Source organism: Pseudophryne corroboree, chromosome 4 (genome assembly GCF_028390025.1).
Source record: "Pseudophryne corroboree isolate aPseCor3 chromosome 4, aPseCor3.hap2, whole genome shotgun sequence".
Lineage (NCBI taxonomy): Eukaryota > Metazoa > Chordata > Amphibia > Anura > Myobatrachidae > Pseudophryne > Pseudophryne corroboree.
Window position 1 is genome coordinate 213,292,713 of NC_086447.1, and position 20,150 is coordinate 213,312,862.

A 20,150-nucleotide genomic window follows, 5' to 3' on the forward strand; every position below is an offset into this window, starting at 1 on the left:
AGCAAGCTTGAAATTGTACTATTGTGATCATAGATACTGCCACTAGTATTATGTAGCATCGAAACCACTCCCAGATCTTCACTCAACGAATCACCCTCTTCGAAATTTGTTTTTGTTTTTGTTTTGGTATTTGTGTCTTTTTGGTTGTTTTTGGAAGACAACCTCATGTCATGATTGATCCGCACAATGATCAGAAATACACCAATGAGGTGACAGTACAGTACTTTATCGAGATGAGCCAGCATTTGAGAACTGGACAAAAGAACTTGAAACTGTTGATTGCTGGTATGCCAAATACTAACTGTCTTGATTGTGAACCAAGAGACTGTGTGATTGTTCTTACGCTCAGGTTGCCTAATAGACAGGTGGGAAGGACCATACCAAGTTTTGTTGACAGCACTATCCCAGTGAAAGTAGCCGAGAGAGAGACTTGGGTCCACGAATCCCATTGCAGGAAAGTCGGTAGTCCAGAAGGAACTCGTAAATGGAGTGAGATCGCAAAAGTATCACCAGAGACTCTGTTCTGTGAAGACTGAGAGGCGGCACTGTTGAACACTACCTGAGCGTACTAAAGGATTGCAGAAAGACCAGTCATTGTAATTGATTTGTTATGAACAAGAGTTGTTTTGTTTTGTTCTATTTCTCTTTTCTCTCTTTCCCGCTGACAAACATTTTTTTTCAGGATATTCTATTTTTGCGAGTTTTTTTTTATGAGGAGTCGAGTGTGGGACTGGAACTGGTTCTGGAGGAAGGAGTGATTTCCTTATAGGATCCCAGGATTAGCCGATCAGTTTGTTAAAATCAGAGAAAAATCAAAGGTCTAGTAGTTATGGAGTTCAGAGGTCTTCAGGAACAATCAGACAATGGCTATTCACATATTGCAGATAAAGAGCTCATTAATATATGTAGAAGAAAGGTTTATGAGTGGCTCTCCCCGAACTCCGAAGGTTTATGTTATTTAGGAAGGACACTACTTATAACCCTTGTTCAATTATTAAACAGACCTAGCATACGTTTCAGAAATGGATACAATGTTCAGAAAATGATAGGAATATGTAGATCATGAAAGATTTTATATGTCACTTTCACGATTTGTTTGTGTCTTCTTCATCTACCCAGCAGAACCTCAATCGAATCCAAACATCAGTGTACAAAGACGTAGGTACATGTATGTGTGAAATGTTCGTCGCAAATCAGACATTATAGGCCAAAGCACTGTCCCAGCATACTCTATAGGTTGAATGTTGTCCCACACCCACCCAGTGGTCCTGTGACCGCCGAGTGCATATAGAGGATGTCTCGTCCTCCTCCCTGTCTTCCCCAAATATAGTCAAGTGTCTTATTTGCGAAATGAATACATACTTGTGTCTAGGTCACCGATTATTGTATGAAATATTATTTTTTTCTCTTATGTTAATAATTGATGGCACTTATTGTTTACTGCCAAAGGGTGGACTGTCGAAGTCAAAAATATTACATAAAAAGAACATACAAACTACACACATTATGAGCCGCTATACTTGCAAATACGCGCAGCGAGCACAGCAAAATATGGTAACACACGCATTTACACGGACATGCCACAGAGATTGTTTCGACACTTATTTCATGCAGTACATAATTATAATAATATCAAGCGCCAGACATCATGATGATTTAAAATTATATAATGAAGTAATGTCATGTATGTGTATTATTTGAATGAAGCCAGATACACCTGTCATATTTGGTATTTAAGCAACCAGATTAATGTGTAGATTCATTTGATACTTGTTATTAAGTTGTAGGACATTGCAACAAATAGTTATGATTAAATGTATGAAAGGTAAAATCACTTTTATTAGAACAATAGATATTCCAAACAGGTCGTGGACAGGAAGCTCAGGCCAGCCCCTATGGATGTCTTCAAGGCTGAACCTGTGGAGCATATACAAATAGACTAGTGACTCATCATGAATGAGAAAGTCCCCTCCCCAAAAAACTAGATAACACATTGATGATCACACAGGAGGCAGTTGCTGTTTTGTCTCAGAGGATGATGGAGTTGCTTCTAGACCAGTTCCTGCATGATTTTACAGAGAGAGAGAGAGAGAGAGAGAGTGATATGGAGAGACGAATTTATATGAGAAAGATAATGGTATTGGATGATGGCCTGTAACTGTATGTATTAACTGCTTACTGTATAAATTGTAGTAATGTAATTATGTGTATACAGGTTGAGTATCCCATATCCAAATATTCCGAAATACGGACTTTTTTGAGTGAGAGTGAGATAGTGAAACCTTTGTTTTTTGATGGCTCAGTGTACACAAACTTTGTTTAATACACAAAGTTATTAAAAATATTGTATTACATGACCTTCAGGCTGTGTGTATAAGGTGTATATGAAACATAAATAAATTGTGTGAATGTGCACACACTTTGTTTAACGCACAAAGTTACAAAAAATGTTGGCTAAAATGACCTTCAGGCTGTGTGTATAAGGTGTATATGTAACGTAAATGCATTCTGTGCTTAGATTTAGGTCCCATCACCATGATATCTCATTATGGTATGCAATTATTCCAAAATACGGAAAAATCCGATATCCAAAATACCTCTGGTCCCAAGCATTTTGGATAAGGGATACTCAACCTGTACTGTACATTGTAATATATTGAATCCATATCCTTTTAATAACAAATATATACATCAATGAGCTTTGGAACTCAGATAATGGGGTATATTTACTAAAATTCGTATTTTCCCGAATGAGGTTAAAGTTCAAACACGAATGACATCGAAAGTGTAAAATTGCAACTTTTTGAATTTATTACGACTAATTTACTAAGCTGTCGTATTCTGCATTTTCGTATTTTCCGATGTTGATTCATATTTTTTGGCAGTGTTTTACGGGAGTGAATTGTAAAACACTGCCGACATTAACACAATGAATCTCGGCCGGATCTGTGAGATCCATGCTGGGCTTCATTGTGCACCTTTCGTTAAAATAAAAAACATTGTTAAAAATCCCCAAAAAAAATGCGTGGGGTCCCCCCCCCCTAAACAAAAGCAGCCTCGGGCTCTTTGAGCCGGTCCTGGTTGAAAAAATATGGGGGAAAAAAATGACAGGGGTTCCCCCATATTTAATCAACCAGCACCGGGCTCTGCGCCTGGTCCTGGTTCCAAAAATACGGGGGACAAAAAGCGTAGGGGTCCCCCGTATTTTTGAAACCAGCACCGGGCTCCACTAGCCAGGTACATAATGCCACAGCCGGAGGACACTTTTATATTGGTCCCTGCGGCCCTGGCATTACAGTAACCTCACCGCTGTCCGCAAAGTTCCCACCATTGGTTACAATGGAGCGCATAGGCGCTACATTGTATCACTGCCGTGTGCTGCCTGACAGACACTACAGGAGCACACAGCCAATCAGGAGGGTGCCACGATGTGGCGCTCCCTGATTGGCTGAAGGAACCCTCTTAGACAGGAGTCAGGGGGGGGGGGGTCCTGGCAGTCGGGGAAAGGGGTCCCATGTGAAAACATGGGGCCCCTTTCAATGCGTGGTCGGGTGTCCGTTTTTTTATTTTGCAAAGTACGTGGATTATACAAAGAACAGAAGAGGACCGATCTACACTGGATTATATGAGTATAATTTTTCCCACAGGTACCCCATGGATTCTACATGGAGAAGAGGACCGACCCTCGTGTGAATATAGGTAAGTATGTATGTTTGGAGGTGTGCATGTATGTAATAAACTTATACTTTCAAGGTGTGTGTCTCCTGTTTTTATTGGGGTATTTTTTTAGTAGTAGTACAACAGGTACCAGCGGGCCCGGTTTTCCACCGCATGCTGGTACTTGTGGTTCTCCAAGTACCAGCTTGCGGGGGAGGCTTGCTGGGACTTGTAGTACTGCTACTAAAAACAATATTCACATTTTGACAAAAAGGCTATCAGCCCCCCATCCGCCGCCCTTGAATGGGGGGGACAGCCTCGGGCTTCACCCCTGGCCCTTGGGTGGCTGGAGGGGGGGACCCCTTGATTTAAGTTGTTCCCACTCCTCCAGGGTACCCCGTCCAGGGGTGACTAGTTGGGTATGTAATGCCAGGGCTGCAGGGACCAATATAAAAGTGTCCCCCGGCTGTGGCATTATGTACCTGGCTAGTGGAGCCCGGTGCTGGTTTCAAAAATACGGGGGACCCCTACGCTTTTTGTCCCCCGTATTTTTGGAACCAGGACCAGGCGCAGAGCCCGGTGCTGGTTGATTAAATATGGGGGAACCCCTGTCATTTCCCCCCCCCCATATTTTTTCAACCAGGACCGGCTCAAAGAGCCCGAGGCTGATTTTGCTTAGGAGGGGGGGCCCCACGCATTTTTTTCCAGCAAATTTAACATTTTCCCACCCATTCCCACTGATAAACATGCACGGATCTCATGGATCCGTGCATGCCTATCAGAACACGGTTAAAAAAAGCAGGTCTGTTTTATTTTAGCATTTTTTTACGATTTGTATTGTTTCACGGCAGTGTTTGGCTATTGCCGGCAGTGTTTGTGAATTACACTTTTTAGTAAATTACAGAGTTCTACCAAATAACAGGCGTATTTGACCGATGGTGTATTCATTCGTAATTTTATTCATTGAGTTCCAAAAAAATACGAATGCCCTCATCACTGCCGTGATTTGAGTTTAGTAAATTCCCGAGATGACACTTTGAAGAAAAAACACCATCTCGGTCAAAATCGGGACCTTAGTAAATTTCCCCCAATGTGTGGGTGTATTGTTTTCTCTTATGGGATGCAGTGTTTTGCTATGTATAGCGCACATTCATGGCACATGGTAATAAGAGGTGCAGGCGTTTACAATATATATTAGAGTGGGCATTTTAAATATTTTTAAGGAAACTAATTTGGCATTTACACATTAATTTCCACTCATTTCCAGTCTATTCTGAACTACTCACACCTCACAATATTGTTTTTAGGCCTAAAAGTTGCACCAAGGTGGCTGTATGACCAAGCTAAGTGACACAAGTGTGCGGCACAAACACCAGGGCCATCTAGGAGCAGCACTGCAGTGTCAGACAGGATGGCACTTTTCAAAAACTAGGCCCCATACAATACCTCATGCAAAGATGTAGAAGAGGTGGAATGAGGTAGCTGTATGACTAAGCCAAGTGACACAAACAATTCCCACTGGAATTATACGTCCAAATCACTGGAATTAAATGGCAAAATCACTGGAATTAAATGGCAAAATCACTGCAATTATACTGCAAAATCACTGTAATTATACGTCCAAATCACTGGAATTATATTTCCAAATCACTGGAATTATACGTCCAAATCACTGGAATTAAATGGCAAAATCACTGGAATTATACGTCAAAATCACTGGAATTATACTGCCAAATCACTGGAATTATACAGCCAAATCACTAGAATTAAATGGCAAAATCACTGTAATTATACTGCAAAATCACTGTAATTATACGTCCAAATCACTGGAATTAAATGGCAGTACCACTGGACACATGCGGAAGTGTCAGAAAGGATGGCAATTTAAAAAAATAGTCCACAAACAGCACATCATGCCAAGAAGTAAAAGAGGGCAATGAGGTAGCTGTATGACTAAGCTAAGCGACACAAGTGTGCGGCTCAAACACCTGTCCCATCTAGGGTTGGCACTGCAGTCCCACTGTACTAATGGTGGATACCGGACGCACGTTTAACACCAACATAGTTGTTATGGCCTCAGTAATTGGCTTTTCAACAGGGTATATATATATATAAGGCAGTATCACTGGACTGGACTTATACGCCAGTACCACTGTAATTATATGGCAGGATCACTCGACTTATAAGGCAGGATCACTGGATTTATATGGCAGGATCACTGTAATAATACGCCAGTACCACTGTAATTATACGGCAGGATCACTGGAAATAAATGGCAAAATCACTGGAATTATACGTCCAAATCACTGGAATTAAATGGCAGTACCACTGGATATATACGGAAGTGTCAGACAGGATGGCACTTTAAAAAAATTGTCCCCAAACAGCACATGATGCAAAGAAGAAAAAAAGGTGCACCGAGGTTGCTGTATGACTATGCTAAGCGACACAACCATCTGGCCCATCTAGTAGTGTCACGCAGTGGCTGAATGTCAAGAGTGGGACGCAATTGTTCGGTCCACTGACAGCATCTCCAGCATGCCCCTGTCATTTTTTTAAAATCTGCAATTGGTGGACTTATACAACAGTACCCCAGGACTAATACAGCAGTACCCCTGGACACATACGGCAGTGTCAGACAGGATGGCACTTTTCAAAAACTAGGCCCCAAACAGCACCTCATGCAAAGATGTTGAAGAGGTGCAATGATGTAGCCTTATGTCTAAGCCAAGTGACACAAACAATTACCACTGGAATTATACATCCAAATCACTGGAATTATACGTCCAAATCACTGGAATGAAATGGCAAAATCACTGGAATTAAATGGCAAAATCACTGGAATTATACTGCAAAATCACAGTAATTATACGTCCAAATCACTGGAATTATACGTCCAAATCACTGGAATTAAATGGCAAAATCACTGAAATTAAATGGCAAAATCGCTGGAATTATACGTCTAAATCACTGGAATTAAATGGCAAAATCAATGGAATTAAATGAAAAAAATCACTGAAATTAAATGACAAAATCACTGGCATTATACGTCCAAATCATTGGAATTAAATGGCAAAATCACTGGAATTATACTGCAAAATCACTGTAATAATACTGCAAAATCACTGGAACTATACGTCCAAATCACTGGAATTATACGTCCAAATCACTGGAATTAAATGGCAAAATCACTGGAATTAAATGGCAAAATCATTGGAATTATACGTCCAAATCACTGGAATTAAATGGCAAAATCTCGGTATCGCCTGCCTAGTGAAGTGCAATCTAAATAGGATTTGGTACCGGGGACACAATACCTCCATCAATAGTCTAAATCCCACTGCACTAATGGCGGATACCGGATGCACGTCTAACACCAACATAAGTGTCAAGGCCTCAGTTATGAGGGCTTCCATCGTCATGTAAAGCTGAACCACTAGTCATGAACATAGGCCAGGGCCTCAGCCATTCCTTGCCACTCCGTGTCGTAAATGGCATATTGGCAAGTTTACGTTTCTCCTCAGACCATTTAAATTACTTTTTTTGGGTCTTTTTACTGAACTTTGGCTTTTTGGATTTTACATGCCCTCTACTATCACATTGGGCATCGGCCTTGGCAGACGACGTTGATGGCATTTCATCATCTATGTCATGGCTAGTGGCAGCAGCTTCAGCACTAGGAAGAAGTGGTTCTTGATCTTTCCCTATTTTATCCTCCAAATTTTTGTTCTCCATTATTTTTTGGGAGAACCGAACTGGCTCATCTCTAATTGTAAGTTTCCCAACACAGCCCAATATCCTATAGTATATCATGATACAGTATACGTAGCATTTTTCCATTTTATCTACGTCAGTCACAACATGAGTAGAGGAATTTAGCCTACTCTATTCCTTAAAATACAACAATAACAAGCAAATCATCTTGGTAGCTGAAGAGAAAAGTAATCTAGCTAGAGTTTGGTTCTTATCATTATTTGTTAACATTTATTTAAATGGCAAATAGACCCAACCCTTTGGAGCTTACAGTCTAAGGGCGGGATGCATCAAGCATCGGGTTTTACATGCAGTGCCTCCCGCCATTGCATGTGATGCATCCCGCCACTGATGACAAGCATAGTGGTGTTTAGTAATGCCTAATGCTTGTACAATTGTGACTACAATTGCAAAAGACAGCTTGGGACATAATAACTTCAAGTTTATGACCCAGCAGTGCTGCTGCGCATGAAAGCCCTTTTGCCATTGCATGCACCAGGGGACACTGGGGAGGATCCATTTGGATCTTTCTCAGGGAACAATACAGACAGAAGCTGTCACGGTCTCATCATTGAAGCTGCAGAATGACTTCTCCTCTAATTTTTTTCTTTGTCCTGGTGGTCCGGTAAACAGTGTACTTGTCTGCAAGGCTGGCAGCCTCTTGTGCTGACTTGGGTCATGGGCCAGGACCCACTATTTCACCTCTGTAGGGCACAGGAACATGGATTGCTCCTTCAGAATGAGGTCTTTTAACTGGGCAAAGTCTGTCACCTGCTCTCCCGGCCATCGCTGCAGGAGGGTTGATTATTGTGTGGACAGTCCTGCATAAGTATCAGAAGCACTGCGTGTTAAACCTCAGGAAACTCTGCCTGTAAGCCTCTGGGGTAATGTTAAACTGGGCCAGCAATGGCTTTTTAATTGCTGCATAATTTTCATCTACTTCCCGTGGAAGGTTGGCAAACACATCCAATGCTTTCCATCTTTGGGTAGGGGTTAAATAACTGGCCTACAGATTACTGTCCAAATGAAATTGTCGGCAGGTTTTTTTCAAAAGTTCTGAAAAAGGTATCCATTTTGCTGTCCTTTTCTAACACGGGAATTGTTCACAATGCGGTCACTGGGGAATCGTGTCGCCGGCCACAGGCTGGTGATTGATTTAAGCTATCTCTAACTGGAGCCTGTGGTCAGCCTCTCTATTCATAGCAGCAGCCACTCTGTCCATAGCAGAAGCCTCCATGGTATTGAATTGCTGTACAAGCTGCAGAACCATCACCGGGTCCGGCTCTTTCACATACAGTACTTAGCAGCCAACTATAGATACAGATCCATGGCAGAGTACCCACTGGAAGTATTGGAGGAGCCCTATCCATGACAGGTGGGTTCGGTAACCTCCATTGCCAACTGATAACCAACATCAGACCTGGAATCCAATTGATCCCCCTCAACTCCATGCTGCTAGTCTGTGTCCATTAAGGCTTGGATCATCTGTTCCCTGGTTTGGCCCTCATTGACCAGACCCTTTTGCGTACACCGTGCCATCTGGTCATCTTTGCCAAAATAAAAGAACAGGGATGGGGAACAGAAATAGCTTTGCACTATGTGACTTTAACTAATATAAGTTTTGAGTTCTGATATCTAGCGAATTGGGTTCCTCTCATGGAATTACTCCTGTACCACATTCACTTTAGTTCTTATAAAAAAAACAATTATTATCCCACTGCTGCCGCCAATCTGTCACAATCTCATCTTCACTCAGATCGCTAGCTAAAATGGATGGTCGTGACAGGTGATTTTTGTGAGTTACCTTATTAATTAAAACAATAATCCTACCACCACCAAGAGTTATAATGGGAGGTTCCCCTCCTACTTCGGCTCTTCGGTTCCGCTTTACCAGAAAATATACCTTTGAATCAGTAGCTTATGGCATTAGGAGGTGTGACCAGACGATCCCGTACGAAAGCCCTCACCGCTTTCGCGTCCCATCCCCAGTACACAGAATGGATGTTTAGGTCACACGGGACCTGGCCTCATAGGGGATTCCCACTTATCGTCAGTAACCGCCTGTTACTGACTCCACCCACTGTGGGGGACACTGGGGAGGATCCATTTGGATCACGGTTCTGCTCTGTATGCGTCGACACGCCGCCTTACCACCCCTGTGTGGTGTTGACGAATCCCCAAACGTTGCTTGCCCAAGCACAGCACGGTAGCAGGCCGAAGGCGGACCTTGGAGGCACTGGTTACACCCTGGACAGCCGGAGAATGGAGCTAGGTTTCGCATAGCCCTGCAGGTCACAAGATGAAGCTGTCGTCTTTAGCAGAAGATCTTTATTTGCCCAAGTAGTTCTGAAAAGAACTTCAGTAATACAGCAGATGTTTATAGCAGAAGAAAATGGTATATTACACCTTTCATGGGGCAGCTGCCCTCCTTTTATCCTACTCCAATACACAATACCACAGGGGGTAAGTCCGCCCTGTGGTTTACAACCAATTAATGTTTACCCATGGGCTGTGCATGCCTTGGTCACATGCACAGCTACCATTGTCCTCTATGGACAGTGGGGAGTGGTCACTCTCCTTTGACCTTCCCATCCTGGAGGATCAGGATACGCCTTGGTGCCGTGCAGTCTAGGCTGGGGGAAGTTTTCCTGCCTAAACGTACTTCCAGAAACCTGCCCGGGACCTAGCTCACCATCTGCAGCCTGGATTTGGTCTCCAGAGCTGGGCAGCCTAGATCGCCTGGTCAGGGTTTCCTGGCCCTTACGGGTGAGCTCCATGGAGCTCCAGAAAACCACTCAGCTTGTTTTAAAGCTGAGCTTTCCCTCTCTCTTACAGTGCCACTTTCAATACTAAGGCTGGAGGAGAAAGCATTCCGTTTTTGGGGAAAAGGTCTGGGAGAATCCATCAGCATGCACAGCCATGGATTCCACCGTCCTGGGACACACAACCAAGTAAGTGCATTTTTACCTTAAAATTAGAGATGAGCGGGTTCGGTTCATCGAGATCCGAACCCCCTCGAACTTCACGTATTTTACACGGGTCCGAGGCAGCCTCGGATCTTCCTGCCTTGCTTGGTTAACCCGAACGAGGCCGAACGTCATCATCCCACTGTCGGATTCTCGCGAGATTCGTATTCCATATAAAGAGCCGCGCGTCGCCGCCATTTTCACTTGTGCATTGGAGATTAAACGCAGAGGACGTGGCTACGTTCTCTCCTTGAAAAGCTCCATATCTGTGCTCAGTGTGCTGCAAATATCTGTGCTCAGTGTGCTGCATTGTGGGGACCACCAGTATATTATAGTAGTACAGTACAGTAGGCCATTGCTGTATCTTGCAGCTCCGTGTCAGACTCTAGACAGTATCCTGATCGGGTCTGGGACTAAGGGTCGACAGCACAAAGGTCGACACACCTTAGGTCGCCACCAATTGGTCGACACACCTTAGGTCGACATGGACAAAAGGTCGACAGGAACAAGGTCGACATGGAAAAAGGTCGACATGAGTTTATTATGTTTTTTTGGTGTCATTTTCTTCGTAGAGTGACCGGGAACCCCAATTAGTGCACCGCGTCCCCTCGCATGGCTCGCTTCGCTCGCCATGCTTCGGGCATGGTGCCTTCGCTCCGCTACCGCTTCGCTCGGCACACTTTACCATTCCAATCGTAGTCCACGTGGATCGTTAAGTATGAAAAGGTTCAAAAAAAGAAAAAAATCGTGAAAAACTCATGTCGACCTTTTTCCATGTCGACCTTGTTCATGTCGACCTTTTGTCCATGTCGACCTTTTGTCCATGTCGACCTAAGGTGTGTCGACCAATTGGCGTCGACCTAAGGTGTGTCGACCTTTGTGCTGTCGACCTGGAGTCCGGATACCATCCTGATCAGTGCTCAATATCTGCTGCATTGTTGTGTGACCAGTATGTACCATGTATATATATATATATATATATAGTACAGTGCAGCATTTTGGTGACCAACAGTATATAGTTGTACAGTACAGTAGGCCATTGCATTATCTTGCAGCTCCGTTGTCACTTCAAGTATCCATATCTGTGCTGGATTGTTGTGAGCAGTATATATAGTAGTACAGTGCAGCATTTTGGTGACCAACAGTATATAGTTGTACAGTACAGTAGGCCACTGCTGTATCTTGCAGTGTCACTTCAAGTATCCATATCTGTGCTGCATTGTTGTGAGCAGTATATAGTATTACAGTGCAGCATTTTGGTGACCAACAGTATATAGTTGTACAGTACAGTAGGCCATTGCTGTATCTTGCAGCTCCGTGTCACTGCAAGTATCCATATCTGTGCTGCATTGTTGTGAGCAGTATATATAGTACAGTGCTGCATTGTGGTGACCAGTATACTACAGTACAATAGTCCAGTGCTGTTCTCGCTGCTCAGTGTCAGTTCTCCGTAGTATCATCAGTGCTCAGTAAAATCAGTGCTCAGTATAATCAGTGACTGATCAGTATAATCAGTGCGCTGTTAGACGTGCGCCCGTTTTTAGACATGCTGCCCAGCTCTGGAGACCAAATCCAGGCTGCAGATGGTGAGCTATTAGTGCATTGGGATTTAGACAATTGATGAAGTTATTGTGTCCCAGGTACAAAATCCCATCTAGATTCCACTTCACTAGGCAGGCGATAACGAGATTTTACCCATTAATATCAGTGATTTATAATTAATTATTAATTACAGTGATCTTGCTAATTGATTCCAGTGATTTTGTCATTTTCTTCCAGTGATTTGGACCAATAATACCATTGATTAGAACGAATAATTCCTGTGATATTGAGGTGTTTGTGTGACCACAGTGCACCTCTTTTTCTCTTTTCTTTGCACCATGGGGGTCATTCCGAGTTGTTCGCTCATTATTTTTTTCTTGCAACGGAGCGATTAGTCGCTAATGCGCATGCGCAATGTCCGCAGTGCGACTGCGCCAAGTAAATTTGCTATGCAGTTAGGTATTTTACTCACGGCATTACAGGGTTTTTTTTCGTTCTGGTGATCGTAATGTGATTGACAGGAAGTGGGTGTTTCTGGGCGGAAATCTTTTGTTCGCAATTTTGATAAGCTAAGATTCACTCCCAGTAGGCGGCGGCTTAGCGTGTGCAAAGCTGCTTTAAGCTGCTAAAAGCAGCTTGCGAGCGAACAACTCGGAATGACCCCCCATGTGCAGTTTGGGGACAATTTTTTTAAGTGCCATTCTGTCTGACACTTCTGTATATGTGTAAGAGGTGCGGCTGCGCGTGTGGTGGTGCCTGCTGCCGTGCAGGTGTATTTTCGGTACTCACCAGGCGCCGCTCTCTCTCACCTTCAGGTACCGGAACCTTCAACGGACCTGGCAAATCTTCCGTCGGATCCAGACACGGCGATTCCCTCTCGGAGCTGACCGACGACCGAGCTGAGGAGAGAATCGGTTACCTCAAGGGGGGTATCAACCCTTCTTCCACCGGTGCACTAATTGGGGTTCCCGGTCACTCTACGAAGAAAATGACACCAAAAAAACATAATAAACTCATGTCGACCTTTTTCCATGTCGACCTTGTTCCTGTCGACCTTTTGTCCATGTCGACCTAAGGTGTGTCGACCAATTGGTGGCGGTTGGGTGAAAGGTCATCACAGGCACAAAGCCTCAGCCACCCAGATTTCACACACTCGCGCTCTCGCACGTAGTGTGATGAAAAGGATTCTCACATCCGTGAGCAATCCCGACTCCGGCGCTCGGGGACAGACAAGGGACAAACATACACGGATGCTACTCACCGTCTCAAGTCTTGCACTCCGATCTTCTCCACTTACAGGTCCCTGTAAGGAGGCAAAGAGAAACAGCCGTGCAGGGCCAAGAACTACCCTAGTGTGCGTCCGCTACACTAGCTACATAAACAGAGCCCTCAAACTAGCTCGTGTGAGTGGTGCAACACAACTATGCACAACTTAAACAAACAGAAACTTTGCCCTGCACGGTAACAACACACATCACAATATCGGAATACAAGAGCACACGGTACTGTCCCTTTAAATCCCTACCTGCTGCTGAAAGAGGGTGGGCGCCACACAGCCTGCCCACCTCCTGTACACTTCCCTTATGTGGGCCTCAGGCCTGCCTACCTCAATACCTCAGGGTGGCCTGGGCCTTGCGCCCAGCGCCACCTTTAGTCACCCCGGGGCAATTATCCACTGGGCCTAGCGCCCCCTATTTGCGCACGGACCCGAGGCCCGACTGTACCCACGGGCCTAATGCCCGCCTAACTCGTCCCTCGTGGGGTGACCTGGGCCTGGTGCCCAGGGTCACCTTATATTCCCTAACTGGCCAAAATACTCAGGGGCCTAATGCCCTCTAATGTCTCGCAGGCCTATTGCCTGATGTGCCCCCGGGCCTAGTGCCCGCCTACTGCGCTGAGAGAGGGTGGCTTGGGGCCTAACGCCCGAACCCCCTATTTGATGTGTGGTCAGGTCTGGGAACCCCGACTGCGTGTGGCCTTGGACCCAGGGAGCCCGACCCACTTGTGCCCACGGGCCGGGAGGGCCTGACTGTATGCCCACAGGCCGGAAGGGCCTGACTCTGCCCACGGGCCTAATGCCCGAACACCTGGTGGTCTAGGGAGGAAAAGGGAGGGGGTGAAAGTTGCCTCACTGAGGCCTCACCTGATCTGGGGGGGTCTCCGGCACTCTCTTCTGCCGCTGACCCGTCCTGGCCAGCGGCGCCGCCGTCTCTCCTCCGCGTCCAGCCGCCGCTGGACATCTTCCTCCTGCAGGCCGACGTCTTCCGTCCTCTTCAGCGGCCACCGGAGCTCTTCTCCCCACGGACGCCGTCTTCCTCGTCCACGCCGCCTCCGCTCCCCGTCCGGCTCTTCTGCGCTCTTCCGCGCGCTTCTTCTCTTCGGCTCCCGCCCGGCGTCTTCTTCTGACTTCGCGCCCCCGTGCGCGGTATTTTCTTCTGGCTCCCGCCCGGCGTCTGACGTCAGACGCCGGGGGCCTACGACGCGGCGAGCGCCGATTGGCTCGCCGCGCCCCTCTCCGATTGGCTGCCGCTCCGGGAGCCGCGATTGGCTCCCGGAGGGCGCCAACATTCAAATGCCCCCGCAGCCTCTGGTCCGGTGCAGGGAAAAGGGTAATCCCTGCACCGGACACCCGCCGCCGCCACACACTGACAGGCGCTGGGGACAGACAAGCTGTCCCAGCGCTGTCAGAGACATTGTCCCGCAGGGGACACAGGCGCCCTGGCTGCTGCAGCTGGAATATGTCCTGTTAAACAGGACACATTCCCACATTTGTATACAGGGGAGGGGTCCTGGGGTGCACACCGGTAATGAGAGGTGCGACCCTGCAGAGACCTTTCAGTAGAACTGCATACAAAGAAAAAGGTTGCAGGTGCACAATTCAAACATTACCAATTTATTAATAATAATCGTTTATAAAAATTTTGCATTTTAAGCGAGGTTCTTCGCATAGTTATGGCCATAAGTAACGGCTTGCCCACCGCGTCCAGGTGACCTCATTAGTCAGGCAAGTCCCTAACATTTTGGGGGGAACAAATCTAGGGTGCGGGACCCCCCAAAAATTAAGCAGCTGAGTGACCCCAGGGCAACACAAAAGTGAAAAAATATATAGTGGAAAAGTGAAAATAGGTTAGTGAGAGAGGCTGCTGAAAACAGCAGGGGTAAATTAGTGAGAGATAAAGTAGTGAGAGGTAAAGTGGTGAGAGGTAAAGTAGTGAAAAGTGAAGGAAGGAAATGAATTACATTGAAGCAAAACACATGATAGGGATGAAAGTAAATATGAAAATAAGTGTTAATATGTGTTGCTCCTGAGGCAAAATAGCCACAACAGTCCAGGGGGACCCACACCCCGGAAATGCACCCCCATCTGATAATTCAATATACATTTGTGCAGGACTCACCTTGCTCTGCATGCAGTCTAAGAAATGTCAGGAACCTAATTAAAACCAATATATAGGACAGGTGAGCGTGGGTGCTACCACCAGGCAGAAGGGGTCTCTGGCCTTCTATTGTGTATGTAAATACACAGCATTAGGTATACAGGGAAGGGGTCCTGGGGTGCACACCGGTAATGAGAGGTGCGACCCTGCGGAGACCTTTCAGTAGAACTGCATACAAAGAAAAAGGTTGCAGGTGCACAATTCAAACATTACCAATGTATTAATAATAATCGTTGCACTAAAATTTTGCAGATGTCATGACACCTCTCCCATAGTTCTGAGGAGCGGGCGGCCAGGCGGAGGGCAACGGTCCGGAAGCAGGAGCAGGGCTGGTGGGTATTTTAATGTATGTGTGTAAGCGGTGCTACTAGGAGGCTTATCTAATGGGGCATATTTAATGGGGCATAACAACTGACTGGGGGCATATCTAATGGGGCACAACAACTGACTGGGGGCATATCTAATGGGGCATAACAACTGACTGGGGCATATGTACTTAGGGCATATCTACTGGGGCATAACAACTGACGGGGGTATATCTACGGGGGGAATAACTACTGACTGGGGGCATATCTACTGACTTGGGGCATATCTACTTGGGCATAACTACTGGGTGAATATCTATTGGGGGCAGGCTAATTTTTAAGATGATAATTTTTGTATGGCCCCTGATGGATTTTATAAATATCCAAATAGCCCTTGGTAGAAAAAAGGTTCCCCACCCCTGGCCTATCGGGTCCAAGCTCCATGAGTTTTGCTTTCCGGAGCTTGGTGCATATAGAGAATGTGGTCAAACCTCCAAAAACGGCATTTTTGGAGGTTTAACCAAATTTTTGCCCTTGGAAACATCCTAGCCTAAATGGCTGAAAACATACACCATCATTGCAGAGGCACGTGGATGAAGATGCTATGGCAAGATTTTCTGAAAAAACATTTTTTTAATGGATGGAGATGTTATGACCTAGTGATCATAGTAATAATGTTATTTGAAACATTGTCTATTTATTGATATCTTTTGAGGGTAAAAGTGCTACATATGTCCAATTCTTAAGCTCTAATACTTTATCTTTATCTGTAAATATCTCAGGTTCTTCTAAACGTAACAACAACTTCATCCACTCGCTTCTTCATTTATCAACCAGTACATTTTTTGATTCTGGAGGAAATTTACACAAACGAAGGGAGAACATACAAACATCACACAGAGCGTACCCTCCTAGAAAACTAACATATGACCCCAATGCTGTGAAGCAACAGTGCTAACCACTGTGCCACCATGTCACCCAATAGTTGGGTTAGCTAAAACATTTTGTAAGCAACAGCATTAATATATATCCCACAGAGCAAAATTTCCAACACCTTTCCGTGATGCTATCTACATGAAAAAAATATCCAGGACTATGGGGGTCATTCCGAGTTGATCGCTCGCTAGCTGTTTTTAGCAGCCGTGCAAACGTTATGCCGCCTCCCACTGGGAGTGTATTTTAGCTTAGCAGAAGTGCGAACGAAAGGATCACAGAGCGGCTACAAAATTATTTTGTGCAGTTTCAGAGTAGCTTCAGACCTACTCAGCGCTTGCGATCACTTCAGACTATTCAGTTCCTGTTTTGACGTCATGATCATGCCCTGCGTTTGGCCAGCCACACCTGCATTTTTCCGAACACTCCCTGAAAACGGCCAGTTGACACCCAGAAACGCCCACTTCATGTCAATCACTCTGCGGTCAGCAGTGCGACTGAAAAGCTTCGCTAGACCTTGTGTGAAACTACATTGGTCGTTGTAATAGTACGACGCACGTGCGCATTGCGCGGCATATGCATGCGCAAAAGTGCAATTTTTTAGCCTGATCGCTGCGCAGCGACCGAAAGCAGCTAGCGATCAACTCGGAATGACCCCCTATATGTCATGGGAATTACAGTGAAGTCTGTAAAAAGAATATTATATGGATAGACTAGATGGATCACTTATTTCTGCTGTCGGGGTGTGTAAATGATTATACAAAACTTTTTTTTTTAAGTGCAAAGCACCTTTTTGTCCATCAAGTGTATAAATTGATGCATTCCATCTCCTTGGGCAGATGTATTAAACCTGGAGAAGTGATAAAGCAGTGATAAAGAAGTGATAAGTGTAAGGTGATAATGCACCAACCAATCAACTCCTGTCATTTTTCAAACCCGTAATGATTGGCTGGTGCGTTATCACCTTCCACTTATCACTTCATTCACCAGGTTTAATACATCTGCCTATTTGTAAAAAAAAATATATAACTGCGAATATACTGGACTGACCTGACATCACAAGAGAAGCTGCTTCTTGTCAAACACTTCCAAGGTTTATTTATCTATTGAGCTGCTAGGAGTCACTTTAGGGAGAAGTAGTAATAAGCACAGCTCAGCCTCACAGACAAATATCGCCTGTTATTTCATTAGCCGGCTTCAACTACTTGAATTATATCATCCTTTGTGAAATATGTCCACTGCCCTTGTGTTACTTTCAGCAGATCTTCCTTTTCTCTATACCTGAAACACAAGAAAATGTGTGCAAGTTAATTAGTATTTTTATTACAAGACCCATATAAATGTATTCAAAATTGACCACAAACCTGCTCTCCAATATATAAATTGTCTGATTTTATGACTAACCATCATTCAGTACAGTGAAAATGAGAAATTCACTTAGGATTTACAACATTACAATGCAGACTGTAGAGAATATGCTGTAAATTAAATATATAGCCATATCATGCTGAGAAATATGCTTATATATTAACTCCACAGCCGGATTATAATAAGGACATTTGGGGAGCTTGCCCAAGAACTAGGGATTTATGAGGGCCAAGACCTAACTCCAATGCCACTAGGACATTGATAGAAGGTAAAGTGAACCTAGTGGCAGGGATTGCATTTTTCTTAAATCAACTTGGGGAGATGTTCTTGCTCTTGACTTTGACAAGAGATAAAATGAGCTTGGAGTGATGGAATCACTGTGAACTTGAGAACACCTTGAGAGTTCTGGGCAGACCTGTTATTTATTTTCAACTTGGTTTCTTTATTTCTGGAAGATATTCATGTTCATGGATGGATGTTCTCAGAAGAATGTATATGCAATAGTTTTGCTAACGTCATGATCCAGGCATCTAATTTTACTGGATCTTATCATATCATAGATTATTAGGGCCATTTTTTCTTTTAGCCAGACCACTTCTTACCTCATGCACTGCAACCATTAATTTACTATGGACTACAGGTGGAAGTGCACTGAGATAGTGATTGCCACCAAGCTTCTCGTACCCTGAGTAAAGAATGTAGTATGTAGTCATCTGTTAGGGTCTCCTGCCCTGTGCTGCCACGTCGTCATGGCAACCGGGAGACAAGTGCTAGTGGAGTGGCCTGAGCGCAGCTGATACTCCGGTTCGGGTCTTTTGCTGTGCAGTGGTTATGGGCTCTGTGCACGGCAGGGGATCCGGTGCTGGTTTTTGTGCTCACAGTCTGTGGGGTCTGAGTGGGGCGTGGACAGCACCTGCTTTATGGGGCCTCTTTTCAGGGTAAGCAGATGCTGCTGAGTCTCTGTTGGTTAGTCAGTTCATGAGGGTTAGCCAGTACTGTGTAGCTTTGTATTTGTTTGTTGCTTACTGCAAATAGGCCTGGGGATTTGGTATTACACTCTGCCAATCCAGACCTAGCAGTAAGACTGGAGTCAGTCGTTTAGCTTGCTGGGGTTCTGTTATTACTCTGTGAACTTAGCAAGTTTGCGGCTGTATTCTAACACTTGCCTGTCTAATCCTGTCTCACTGTGCTAGGTGTCAGGGGTCAGTTTAGTGGCAGTAAGCTTAAACCTGTGCACTGCAAGTGAGAATCAGGATTGTGGAGGCTCTCCTTGTGTCTATCATTCCATCTCTGACCAAGGAGTTTACTGCCACACCCGTTGGTAACCCTTTAGGGTTTTGCTGTTGCCCTTAGCAACAGCATTTCGGGTTCTCTACGTATTAAAACACAACATCTTGCTTTTTACATCTGAGCAGTTCTAATACAAGGGAGATACCCAGTTCCTTAGCCTCTGGGCTTCTCTGTTCACTGTGTGTGTATTTTGTTACCCTATCACCTTCTGTGTACGTTATGTCATATTCCCCAGTTTGTCTGTGAGTCCATTTGTTTTGCATAACAGTTCAAACACCAGTACATTCCTGCAGACACTGGAGTGCATAACAGTTCTGACACTAGTACTTTCCTGCAGGCACTGGTGTGCATAACATATTCAGCAGCCTAATACTCCTGTTGAAATTTTGTGGGAATATGGAGCATACCCCTCAAAATACGTTGCAACAGGTGGTCGATCAGGTGCAGGTCCTGACTCGACAATTTAATGATTTGTCCATTAAAATGCACACCTCCCAGGCTGCTGGCGGAGCTCCCGCAGCAGCAGCACCTGCAGGGGTTAAGGAGCCGAAAGTAAATCTCCCGGATCGTTTTTCTGGAGATCGCTCGCAGTTCTTTTGTTTCAAGGAGAGCTGCAAGCTATACTTCCGGCTTAGGCCTCAGTCTTCTGGGTCGGAGATTCAGCGGGTGGGCATAGTGATTTCCTTGCTACAAGGAGACCCACAGGTCTGGGCATATGGGTTGCAGCCTGACTGTCCGTCGCTTAAAAGTGTTGATGCTTTTTTTACGGCACTGGGCATGTTGTATGATGACCCTGACAAGACGGCCTCAGTCGAGGCTCAGATTTCGATCCTTAAGCAAGGGCGAAGGCCAGTTGAGGTTTACTGTACGGAGTTTCGGAGGTTGGCCCATGATACCCA

The 20,150-nt window shown here is 45.0% G+C and overlaps 1 long non-coding RNA gene across 1 annotated transcript in view; it reads right to left on the reverse strand.

Annotated features, from left to right (window-relative positions):
• Nucleotides 1-1,871: 1,871 nt before the first annotated feature.
• The window catches only part of LOC134911271 (uncharacterized), a 42,173-nt gene continuing 23,894 nt past the window's right edge, over nt 1,872-20,150 (reverse strand). Inside the window, exons 2-3 of the long non-coding RNA XR_010176434.1 lie at nt 17,644-17,874; nt 1,872-2,062 (exon numbers count right to left, since the gene is read on the reverse strand). This is a non-coding gene — a long non-coding RNA (uncharacterized LOC134911271). The remainder of the gene's footprint in view (nt 2,063-17,643; nt 17,875-20,150) is intronic.